This window comes from Pelodiscus sinensis, chromosome 5 (genome assembly GCF_049634645.1).
Source record: "Pelodiscus sinensis isolate JC-2024 chromosome 5, ASM4963464v1, whole genome shotgun sequence".
Classification (NCBI taxonomy): domain Eukaryota; kingdom Metazoa; phylum Chordata; order Testudines; family Trionychidae; genus Pelodiscus; species Pelodiscus sinensis.
The window spans coordinates 131459907-131472878 of record NC_134715.1 but is presented as its reverse complement, the minus strand read 5'-3'; the positions used below and the strand labels follow the sequence as shown (position 1 = coordinate 131472878).

Genomic DNA, 12972 nt, shown 5'->3' with positions numbered 1-12972 from the left:
TCGGTGCAGCTGCGATAGCAGCATGATCTGCCGGTGCCGACTCGGCACGGTGGGGGGCGATCTGTCGGCCCCGTTCGTTCCGCCCCCCGGCGCCGTCTGGCAATGCGGCATCCGGTGCCGAGCACGGTGCCGGCTTGTCATGGCCTCCCATAGCCGTTTGCGGTGCCGCTCGATGCGGCTGGGCAGACTGTTGCGGCTCCAGCCCCTGTGGCGGTGCCGAGCGCTCCGCAGCGACCGTGCTCTCGGCGGGACGCGGAGCCGGTGCCGATAACGAGCGGCTTGCCGCTTGCGGCTTATGCGACCTGCCTGATTGCGTTGCCGCCCCGGAGACACCCGGCTTGTGTCCCTGACCAGCCCGGGACAGCGAGGGAGGCGGGAGAGAGCGGGTGGGAGAAACTCTCTTCTTTTTTGATCCCAGCGCCTCAGGGGAATCTGATCTCTTCCTTTGTCCTATAGAGGACTTTGAGACCTGCTGCTCCGGAGGCTGTAAAGCTTTGTCACACAACAGCAGTTTCAGGCGCATATCTCTATCTCTGCGTGCCCGCGGAGTCAATTTAGCGCAGTGAGTGCATTTTTGTGGCACATGCGCTTCTCCTAAGCATCTGACACAAGCTTCATGCCCGTCAGATGCTGGCATGGCTTCCTTGCAGAGAGCGCACCGTTTAAACCCCGGTGACCCAGGCATAATGTCTCGTTCTTGTCTTTTTGTCTTCTTTGTTTTTTTTTTTTTTTTTTACCTATCTAACTATTATTAACCAATTAACTAACTAACTTTCTCTTTCTTTTTGTTTCCTTTTTTTTTTTTTTTTTTTTTGTAGTAACGGCTCCTGTCTGAGGAGACAAACGGCGTTCCGCCAGCAACCACGGGCGGCTGAGAGGAACTGACAAGGGGGAGCCGGACCGTTGCAAAGGCACGAACGCCGCGCGCTGCGTCCGCGCGTGCGCGGTCCGGCTCGGCTACGGCTATAGAAGTTTTCCGACCAGCGGCGCCGGGACGGGACCCGACACCTGGAGTGGAGCACCCACGGGGACCACTCGAAGAAGAACAAGCCGGTACGTGCGTGGGGTGGGAGGGTGGGGAGAAGAGTGGAACTCCAAAAATTGCTTCTCTGAGGGACACAAGTTACCTGATCTTGTGTATCACAGTGTATTTCCACAAGGATGATTGGTCTTCTGAACCCTAGGGGGCGTGATATTCCTGTCGTAACAAAAGGATGAAAGTTGCAACCAGCTGCTCACATGAGGACACAAGAGTTGTATCTTCCCAGCCTGAGATTTCCCTGAAGGCAGCAGGTCCCTCCAGAATCAAACAATATGCTCAGGCTCCTTGGTTTGCTGTTTATTTTGTGACAAGTCCATTTCCTTAGCAGACCCATCTCGGAGAGAGAGATGCTATCAATAAATGTAGTACACAGTGAGTCCTCCGGGACAGTGCAATAAGAGCAGGAGCAAGGAGAATGGGGTTTTGTCCTCTAATACAGGTTCACTGCCTGACCTCGGACAAGTCACTGAACTGCCGTGACTCAGTTTCCCCCAAGCACTTTCCCACCAATCGATTGTGGACTTCTTTTCATCATGAAGCCCAGGAAGAATTCCGAGAGGGGTCTGAGCCAATGAGCATATTCCTGCAGCGGAAAGTACAAGGGCAGATGTACGTGCTTATGCTACCGCTGTGCATCCGAGGGAGGGAGGGAGAGAACTCATCCACCGGTGAGTGCAATTCCATTTCCTGCAATACTGCATTGATCGTCTGGCTTGTCGGGTGTTTACAGCTCAGTGCAGGCTTTGTCCTTTTCCTAGCACAGTGTCAGAGGGGATGCTGGTGCTGTTTTCACATAAAGTATTTGTCTGCACAATCAACTGGGGAAAAGGCACAAAGTTCAGATGAAAGCTTTTAGTAGTCCGAACGGCAGCGGATACATTGATATGCACAGTACACACAACTCCACGTTAGGGCGTTTCCACTGTAAGGAAGGCTGTGGGCTCACAGGACATCCCTCACTCTCCTGGGCCAAGACCCCATGTTTTTCTGGCTGCCTGCTTTGCGTCTGTAAACCAGCACAGTCTGTGACTCACTCCTGGTGAAAGGATACCCCATAGCCTCACATACGCCGTGCCGCTTGCAGCATGCCCTGAGAACACAATGGTATTACAGGCATTGCCGGTCAAATGGTTTCTAGGCAGCGCCAACTGGCTGGCTGTCAGTCGAAGTCATAGCCCATCACCTTCCTGCAGCTGCAAAGTGGGTAATTAACTCTTCTTCTGCCAGATGGTCCCATTGTGAGCTGGAGGAGAACCCAAGTCCCTAAAGCAGCAGTGGGCAGAGACACCTCGCTGCTAGCCATGCTATTGGGAGGGAAGAAAGTCCTTCCTGGTCCACATTTAAAACACTCTGGAATTTTTCCTCTGGTGTCATGCACCTTGTGGCACATCCCATGTCGGTGCATGTGAATCCCCTTCTGTGGTCAACCAAGGTGTGCCAAATGAACACAATATTCCAGGGCAGGTTGGACAGACACCTGTCAGGGATGATCTGATCAAGGTTAAACATGTGGTCCATTGGCCACATGAAGCTGGCGGCTCATTTGTTTGCAGACTGTGGCACAGTTTGGGTTTACATGGGGCTCACAGGTGGGAGCCAAAGCAAAAAAGTGGCCAACAGAATGGTCTTGAGTTGAGATAGTTTTTAGCAGTTACATTCCTGGACTGTCATTGCTCATTCAAAGTGCTGACCTAGGGGTGGAAATTGGGGAAATGTTGCATTTTATTAATATCAGCAGAACTGACTTAAATGGGGCCTACTTGTTGTGTCGTCTTGCCTTAACCTTGCCAGCTTACCAGTGTGAAAGAAGCTATTTGCATCTATATTTGCATGTATGTGCAACCACACTTCTGTTGCAGCCCTCGGTATGTGCCGTGAGTATCATTGTGGCCCCCGGGGCTTCCAAAGTTGAGTAGCCCTGGTCTAGATGGTGCTTGGTCCTGCCGTGAGGGCAGGGGACTGGACTGGACTTGATGACTTCTCGAGATCCCTTCCAGTCCTAGTATTCTAGGATTCTCAGTCCCATTCTCCCAAAGCCAGTAATTATTTTGGGGACATGAGCAATCCTCACCACTTATGGGCAAATCACAACAGCCACCAAACCACGCATCCCCATGGCCACAGCACTGACCGCCGGCTTGCCACCACCACACAAGGTAGCCACCGATCTGCAGCAGTCTAAGAGAGGCCGCTACCAGGCGGCAACAACAAGTGATCTAGACCGGCCTGGCCTGCCTCGGATGCAAGTTGTGAGGTGTAAGGGCCAGGGCAAGCGCCTCACACAGCTCCATGCAAGTGGCCTGCTTGTGCGGAAGTTTGCCTCCACTTTTCCCCCTATTCTACTGCTGCATGCCTCTGGCACGGTCTCCTCAACAAGACCTGCCCCTGCCTTCCCAAGGCAACAAGCCACGGCCTCCACTGCATCTCAGGGCCTGTGTTTGTGCCGAAATGCAAATGAGAGCTGCATTGATACCGACAGCTAGAACAGGCCCTCGGTATGCCGGGCTGGATTCGTGCCTTGCTAGCAGTGTAACTAGCTAGAAGCGCGTCTATTTACAGCACTGGCTTACTCAGTCTTCTGCACAGAGATCCAGAAAGAGCAGTAAGTTCTCCCGCAATACACTGCAAAGGATTCACAGAGTGACACAGTTCAGTGGAGTACTCGGACCCAGGAGATCTCTCTCAATCTTAGTGCCTAAGAGGCACTACATTACTGTAGAACCAGTGTGGACATGGTTACACAGGTGTCATTTGACCGTAGCTTAATGGCTGAACACTCACATCCTTAGGGTGTGTCTACACTGCCCCCTTTGCTCGAAATAAACTACACAATTTGCCTAGTTTATCTTGCGTTAATTTCGAAATAAACTGCTATTCTGAAACAACCCTTAATCCTCGTGGAATAGCGAGCCCCTTTTATTTCGAAATAACAGGCGTGTTCAAAGACACTGAAGTTATTTTGGGATACCACAAGTATCCCAAAATAGCACTGCAGTGTTCATAGAATCATCGAATCATAGAGCTGGAAGAGACCTCAAAAGGTCATCAAGTCCAGCCCCCTGCTCTAGGCAGAACCAATCCCAACTCAATCAACCTGGCCAGGGCTTTGTCAAGCAGAGACAAACATCTCTAGGGATGGAGACTCCACTACTTCCCTAGGGAATCCATTCCAGTGCTTCACCACCCTCCTAGGGAAATCGTTTTTCCTAATAGCCAACCTGGACCTCTCCCACCACAACTTGAGACCATTGCTCCTTGTTCTGCCATCTGTCACCACTAAGAACAGCCTCTCCCCATCCTCTTTGGAACCCCCCTTCAGGAAGTTGAAGGCTGCTCTCAAATCCCCCGTCATTCTTCTCTTCTGCAGACTGAACAGACCCAACTCCCTCAGCCTCTCCTCGTAGGTCATATGCTCCAGCCCCCTAATCATTTTGGTCGCCCTCCGCTGGACCCTCTCCAGTGCGTCCACATGCTTTTTGTAGTGGGGGGCCCAGAACTGGAAACAATACTCCAGGGCTACATCTAGACTGGCATGATTTTCCAGAAATGCTTTTAACAGAAAAGTTTTCCGTTAAAAGCATTTTCGGAACAGAGCGTCTAGATTGGCACGGATGCTTTTCAGCAAAAGCACTTTTTGTGGAAAAGCGTCCGTGGCCAATCTAGACGCGCTTTTCTGCAAAAAAGCCCCGATCGCCATTTTCGCGATCAGGGCTTTTTTGCAGAAAACAAATCTCAGCTGTCTACACTGGCCCTTTTGCGCAAAAGTTTTGTGCAAAAGGGACTTTTGCCCAAACAGGAGCAGCGTAGTATTTCCGCAAAAAGCACTGATTTCTTACAGTAGGAAGTCAGTGCTTTTGCGGAAATTCAAGCGGCCAGTGTAGACAGCTGGCAAGTTTTTCCGGAAAAGCGGCTGATTTTCCGGAAAAACTGGCCAGTCTAGACACAGCCCAGATGTGGCCTCACCAGAGCCGAATAAAGGGGAATAATGTCATCTCTGGATCTGCTGGCAATGCTCCTCTTAATGCAACCTAATATGCCATTAGCCTTCTTGGCTACAAGGGCGCCCTGTTGACTCATATCCAGCTTCTCATCCACTGTAACCCCCAGGTCCTTTTCTGCAGAACTACTACTTAACTGGTTGGTCCCCAGCCTGCAACAATGCTTGGGATTCTTCCATCCCAAGTGCAGGACGGAACTCTTAGACCGCGACGATTCCCATACCTAGTTACCTGGCATGACGGCGCGTCGGGGTCCCCCCCGATCCTGCACCCCTGTAGCAGCCAGATCAGACTCCGCCAGCCAGTAGAATAGAGAGGGTACAACACAGCATAGACATGATGTTGTTACAGGAGACAGGGCCAGGATGCCTCAGACCCCTTGGGGTCCATCACACCCTCAAACCCTCAGCTTAGTCTGTTCCCTTCATGTTTCCCAGCCAGACACTGCCTCATTCCCAGACCCTGCCCCCCAGCCAGGTGCTCGTCTCCGCCTCCCTTCCTTTGTCTCTTCCCCTGGGAAGAGCCTTGTTACCTGCTCAAGCCGGGACTAGGTGTGTGGGCCAATATACATGTGGGTGAGTCTGGGAATCACACGTCACAATGAAGGGGAACCCCAGGTTACAGAGCAGACAGCTCCCTTACTACGTCACACCTGGGTTCAAGGAAACTGCAGCGAAGACATACTCTGTCTCTGGCCAAAATCTTATCCCCTCAACCTGGCGTGAAACATGCTAGTGGACACAGGATAGTGGCTGCCTTCCACCCTAGAGGTGGGTGCCTTTTACTGGTGTTCCACCACTTTTGAGCACATGTGGGAGGAAAGAGGCTAAGGATGGGAGTGAGCATAATTCATTGGTATGAGAAGAGAATTTCTAGAAGCCCCCTCTGAGCAACATACCACAATTCAGACTCCTGGCTGCTGTAAATCGGTGCCAGCAAAGTCAGTGAACCAGATTGGATGGAACTGTCCTAGTGACATTAGTAGAGTGACACCAGCTGACATCAGCTCAGCATCTGGACCCATGTCATCACACGATTAAATCTAGATCATTTCTGGAGGCTGGTAGTTGAAAGCGAATATGAAGACAAACCCTTAATTAAGCAGTTTGCCCAGGTCTCCAAACCAATAACTTCCAGCTCTCCAAACAACACAACAGTAATTAATGGGAGGATTCCTGATGTCCTGGCACACAATTAAGCACGACAGTACACAATAAAATAAGAACTAGAGAATTAATTAAGGGCTAAACAAATTAATTAGGGTCCCCAATCAATTCTGACGCCAGCTTAACCTCTTTCTCCTAACACCTCCGTGTAAAAATAGAACCACCTGGTGGCAGAAAGTGCGTACATACACTGCTGATCCAAGCCTGGTCTAAAAATCAGGCTTTGAAATTTACAGCGAAGCTTTAATGCCATCTGGATGCAGAACACAAAAGAATGGTTACAAGACAACTTCCCATTAAACGCACATCTGAGACAGCTGTGCCCATTGTGATTGGGATTTTCATGATACATTTTCACTCCTAGATCTCACAGTGCCTTTTAAAAGCAAGGGAGTATCTTTAGCCCCATATTGCAGATGAGGAAACCGAGACCTAAAGTGGCCATATGGTCCGCCCAAGATTATTCAGGGAGCGTGCGGTAGACCAGCAGTTCCCAACCTCCAGGCCACGGCGACGCTGGGGGTCAGGGCTGGGATACACCACCCAGCACCTCCACTCCTGCCGTGGCTCTTGGGAGAGGTGTGTCCTGCTGTGCCTCTCAGCCAACCAGCGCCAGGCAGGGGCGGGGTCTCTTCCCAGTCACAGAAGAGCACTTCGCTGCATGGCAGGAGGGCAGCCTTAGAGCAGTCACGACCCGGGCAGCAGCACTCAGCTGGGAGGCAGCGCAGGGCTAGGTGAGGGGGGCAGAGCAGGAACTGGGGGGCTCTAAGAGGTGAGAGGCTGACACTGGGGCATCTGGGGTGGGGAGCTGGCATTGGGGTGCTCTGGGGGCAGGACTAGCACGGGGGGCTCTGGGGACAGGGCTAATATTGGGGACTGTGGGATGGCACTGGGGGGATTCTGAGGGGATTGGGCGCAGTGGGGCTCTGGAAACAGGAAGCTGGCACTGGGGGGGTGTTTGGTGGGAGGGACTTTAAGGGGCTAGCACGGAGGCATTTCGAATGGGGAACTGGAACCAGGGGGGTCTGAGGGCGGGAGGCTGGCACAGGGGGAGGGGTTGGGTACAGGAGACTGCGTCAGTGGCTGGCACTGGGGGTAGTAGAGGGGCTCTAGGAGGCTCTGAGGACTTTTGGTTGATGTAACATGCTATTTGCATATTCATTATTTGCAGAAGTTTGTGAATGTGTTTGCCAGTCCCCGGTATAAAAAAGGTTGGGAACCACTGTGGTACACAACAGATTGTTTTAGTAACAGGTTCCCCATGTTCCCGTTAGCACTGTGCTTGTGAACAGCGTTCCCTGTAAGCTGAGCACTTGGGCGGCAGCCCAGCAGAGACTCAGGTGCCGCCCAGCTGATTGGCAGAGTGCTCACAGTCGGCAGCATGTGTTTCTTATCGTGGTGCACACCTTCCCATGCACTGGTGCACACAATAAAATGTATTCTGCACATGGGGTGTGCTATATGATACAATCTATTACATGATTCCATGCTATTTTTCCTCACTCGCGTTACAGGCTGGGTGGTGAATAAATCAGGGCTGGTTCAGTCACCGGACCTGAACTGGGAGCAACGGATGAAGGAGGGATCCCTGTGCACTGAGGAGAACATGCAAATATTGAACAGTTCACAGTGCATCATCTCACCTGCACACTCAACGAGCCCCTTCCAACTCTGGCATCCTTTTCACGTCATCCTGTATTTATTTGCCTGGGGACACACCCACGCTCGGTTTGAGCGGTGGACACTCCCGGGGCAGCACTGTCTGCTGTTTAGATGGAAGAACTTTTGAGGCAGAAGACCCAGGTTCTACTCCCAGCTCTGCCCCGACCCACCATGTGACCTCTGCAGAAACTGAAATGAGTATCCACAAAGCTTCTTGCTCACCTCTGCACATATGCTAACCAGAGTAACTGGTTTTAATACAGTGCTTATGTACATAGGAGTGGCCAGACGGGGTCAGACCAAAGGTCCATCTAGCCCAGTGTCCTATGCCAGATGCTCCAGAGGGAATGAACAGAACAGGGAATCATCCAGTGATCCCTCCCCTGTCGCCCATTCCCAGCCTCTGACAGAGAAATGGACACCATTTCTACCCATCCTAGCTAATAGCCATTGATGGACCTAACCTCCAGGAATACATCCTCTGGCAAGGAGTTCCACAGGTTGACTGTGTGCTGCGTGAAGAAAAACTTCCTTTAGTTCGTTTTAAACCTGCTGCCTAAAACTCAATTTCCCCATGTGCAGAACAAGGATCATGATCATGTTTGTAAAAATCTTTGAGATTTTTGGAGAAAGAGGATGCAGATGTAATAAACATTAGTAGGGCATGTCATGTGTGTTAGTCCAAGATAAGACTTCCCGTTGGGCAGCTCAGTCAAACCAGATATGCCAGCTGAGGTCAGAGGAAGGAAGTTAGTATGTTCTATGGATCATAATGAGAATTGATCCAGGAATTCTGAGATGAACCTTTTTGCATCGGAACCAAAACTTTTGCAGAATCACTCTCAGTTTTGAGGAAAATGTCACTGAGAAAAAGAGAGAGACTCTCTCTGGGACTGCCAATGCTCTGATGGCATCGTTCCAACTCACCACGATGCAAGTCGGCGACAGACCACCTTCCTTGTGGGTCACTATGCAGGGTGTGGATACAGAGTGCAGGTGCAGCAGCTTTGAAAAATACGTGCAAGTCCTATTGTGTGCCCACAGTAGTGATGAGGCACAAACAGTATCTTACACATTCAAAGCTGGTGCCCACAAATGGAGCCTGGGCTGGGGCGACTGAGGAGTGGGGAACCCTTTTTTGGTTGGTGGCCACTGACCCACAGAAAAGTCAGTCGGGGGGCCACACACAAGTTAGAAGCAAAAAAAGAAAAAAACCAACCAAACCCTCACTGGTGTGGCCCCCGACTGAGAAGGAGAAAGACCCTCCTCACATTCCCCTCCACACCACAGCCTACGGGGTCCCAGGCTAGTAGATTTTGTGTGCGCCAGCCCTGTGTAGGGATAATGGGGGGCTGGAGCACCAGCGTGGGCTCTCCAATGTTGGGGGGTAGCCCTGAGCCTCGGGGGCCGGATCCAGCTGTGGCGGCGCGTTGGGGTTTTCCTGTCTCCTGCACCCCTGTAGCGGCATGGACAGACTCCACCAGCCAGTAGAACAGAGGCAGTTTATTGCTTCTCCAGGATACAGCACAGCACAGATGTCATCTCGTCACAGGAACTGGGGCTAGGAGGCCTCAGTGCCCCCCCTTGAGAAGGGGGGTGGCTGGGCCCTACAATCCCAGCCCTCTCCCTTGCCCCTTCTCCCTTGCTTCCCAGACAAACTAAAGACGGTCCCTTCCAGCCCCGCCCCCCAGCCAGGGGCTGCCTTCCACCTTCCTTTGTTCCTCTCCCTGGGGGGTAACTGGTCGAACAGGTTACCTCCCTGTCCCATCAGCTACTCGGCTGGGCCGTGGTACAGACAGCAGCCAGCGGGGGTCACCCACAGCCCAAGCCTAGCAACCAGCAAGGTACCCCCACTATGTCACACCAGGCAAGTCAGGGGCTGCAGCCGGCCCCCAGGCCTTAGGTTCCCCACCCCTGCTTTAGAAGTTCAGCTCCATATGTTGCAACACAGGCAAAGGCAATAGTGAACCTTACCAGTCACTATGGCCCAGTTCCTCAAAGGTTTTGAGCCCCCTAACTCTCACTCAAATCAATGGGAGGTAGACACCTCGATAGCTCTGAGAGTCTGGGTGCCGGGCTCACTTTCCAGTGGTCTGAAGCACTGATGAATATCAGTCAGCAGCAGACTCGAGCTTGAGCGAAAAGTTTTTAAAATGAGCAGAGCCCTGAAGAGTTAGCACTTCAGTGTTCCGCTACAGAAATAGAAAAAGATTCATTAAATGTGTGGAATCGCTTTAATAATCATTATCCGACTCAGCAATGACTTATGACTGGTGATTAGTCCTTTAAAATACTCAGACTATGTTGTACCCGAGCAGTCTAGAAACCGTGGCCAGGTAAGACTGGCTGGGAGCTGGCAGCCCCATGGGGCGGGAGTATCCCTACGCCAACAGTGGGTCATGGGCAGGGGCTGCTCCCAGGGAACGGTGAACCGGCTACTCGTTCACATCCCTATCTCACACTTCTGAAGATCATCATCTGCAGCTCAGAAGGTCCGCAAGTCTGGCCACCCCTTCTATACAGGGAGAAACTTTCTTGTATCCTCTGTAGCAGTGTCAAGTGCGCTATTCGGCTCTGGTGAGGCCACACCTGGAATACTGTGTCCAATTTGGGGCCCCTCCACTATAGAAAGGATGTGGACACATTGGAGAGAGTCCAGCAGAGGGCAACCAAAATGATGAGGGGGCTGGAGCATATGACCTACGAGGAGAGACTGAGGGATTTGGGTTTGTTCAGTCTGCGGAAGAGAAGGGTGAAGGGGGATTTAATAGCAGCATTCAATTTCCTGAGGGGAGGTTCCAAAGAGGATGGAGAGAGGCTGTTCTCAGTGATGATGGATGGCAGAACAAGGAGCAATGGGCTCAAGTTACAGCGGGAAAGGTCTAGGTTGGACATTAGGAAAAACTATTTCCCTAGGCGGGTGGGGAAGCACTGGGATGGGTTCCCTAGGGAGGGGGTGGAATCTCCATCCCTAGAGGTTTTTAAGTCTCGGCTTGACAAAGCCCTGGCAGGGTTGATTTAGTTGGGATTGGTGCTGCCTTGAGCAGGGGGCTGGACTTGGTGACCTCCTGAGGTCTCCTCCAGCTCTAGGATTCTATGAACATTAATCTTCAAGCACCCCAAGAGGGAGGTAAGTCTACTTGCTTATAAAGGAAGTCATTTCCAGAACGGGCTATGGATTCTGGGACCTGCCTTTTTGTGCACTCAACCATAGACACCCAGGACCTGAGTTTTGGAAGCAGGGCTCACTTTCCACTCCAGCTGGTGTCAAGAGGAGCTGCAAGTGCTCTGCATCTCTGAAACGCAGGCCCAAGTGAGTCATACAAAAGTAGAAGCTACCTGAAAATGAGTCTGCAAGGGTGCGTCTATACAGCAGGGCTAACGCCGAAATAAGCGATGCAACTTAAGCTATGTCAATTACGTTGCTGAAGTCAAAGTAGCTCATTTCGGCTTTTGGCACTGTCTGCACAGCAGGAAGTCCGAGAAAGAGCCCTCTTCCTCCAACTTCCCTTACTCCTCGTACAATGACGTTACAGAACTCGGTGTAAGACGTCCTCCGACTCAACATGACTTAGACATTCTGTCGAAATAACGGCTTGTAGTGTAGAGGCGGACTATGTTATTTGGGAATAACATTAGTTATTCCAAAATAATGCTGCTGTGTAGACATACCTGAAGTGATTTGCCCCATGTCATACAGGGAATCAGTCAGAGCAATGAGTTTAACTCAAGAGTTCTGTACATAAAGCAGAACACATCACCTCTGCCTTCACTCCAGAGGGGAAACTAGATTTTAATGGGCCACGGCTAGCCGGCCTCTCTCCCCAGTGTAAAAAAGCAGAAGAACCCCATATCTGTGATGTTTGCCATTTTTCACACAGTTAACACCCCTGCCCCCAACAATAGAGCCTTGTAGTGACCCTGGATTGTCTAAGCGAAGGTGCCTAACTCCCCCTGACTTTCAGTAGAGCGAGGTCCTTAACCTGCTCAGGTGCCTTTGTGCATTGTTAGGTGCCTAAATACACTTGCGGCTTCACTGGGATGACGTGCAGCAGCTGTTTTCGTTGAACAGGCAGGTTGGCAATCTTATACAATAATCAGACCACGCGGCCAACAGCCTCTCTCAGTCCTTTCATGCACATGTCTGTCTCCCTCTGCTTTTTGTGAGACCGTGAGTGTACTCAAAAGCAAGGAACTGATGGCACCAAGTGGCACCAAACCCCACAGCCTCTCCACACATCGTCTGTCAGTGCAATTCAGACTTATCCACTGATGCTCCTGCACTTCTGATTCAGCATCTCTAGAGGCTTAAGAATGACGCACAGTGCAGCGGATATTTTAATGCGATGTCCAAACCACCAGGGAGGAGGCCAAGACCACCACACTCATTTCACTTGGAACCTACAGCACGCTGGAACTTCGATTTTTAGAAGCAGGGAGCTACGGTGTTGACACCAAAGTCTTACTAGCTTCCTTCAGATTAGGGTTGTAAGCGACTAATCAACTAGTCCCTCGAAAAGTCGCTTCTCCCCCCACATCCGGGGGAGGGGGGGAAGGGAGCTGGCTTAAAAGGGGGAAGCGGAGACAGAGGGGTGGTAGGAACTGGGCGAGAGCCGGGAATCAACTGATTCCTGGCTCATGGCCAGTCTCAGATGCTGCACCTCTGTTTTTTAAATGTATTAAGAGTCATATAACTAGTGTAGGGAGTCTCGTGTCCAGTGAGTCTCACCAGGGACCTAGACCTCGGAGGGTGCCCTGGATTCCCCCAGCTGGAGCCATGTCTACTGCGGCCTGGTGCGAGGTGACAGGAACAGGACTCCCTGCAGACTGAAGGGGTGTAAGCATTTCCAAGTGCCTGTTGCTCTCTTTTACGCATCGCTCTGCTTATGCTTATTGATCTGTCACTTTGCAGTAGCTGTGTAACCATCTGACAGTATTAAGCCTGTAATAGTAGTTATGTAGTAAGATTAATAAAAGCAACTATCCCTAATCCACTCTGTCTTGAAGCGAATCTACAACCCTGTTGGGCCCGGGCCCTGTGAGTTGACACAGTCTTCCCTCAAACAGGATGAGCGGCCCACACGGGTTATTCTCACTGAAACAG

General features: G+C 51.4%; 1 protein-coding gene across 2 annotated transcripts in view; it reads right to left on the bottom strand.

Annotated features, from left to right (window-relative positions):
- Positions 1-12972, bottom strand: part of SFXN5 (sideroflexin 5) — a 202505-nt gene that overhangs the window by 76735 nt on the left and 112798 nt on the right. The window lies entirely within an intron of this gene.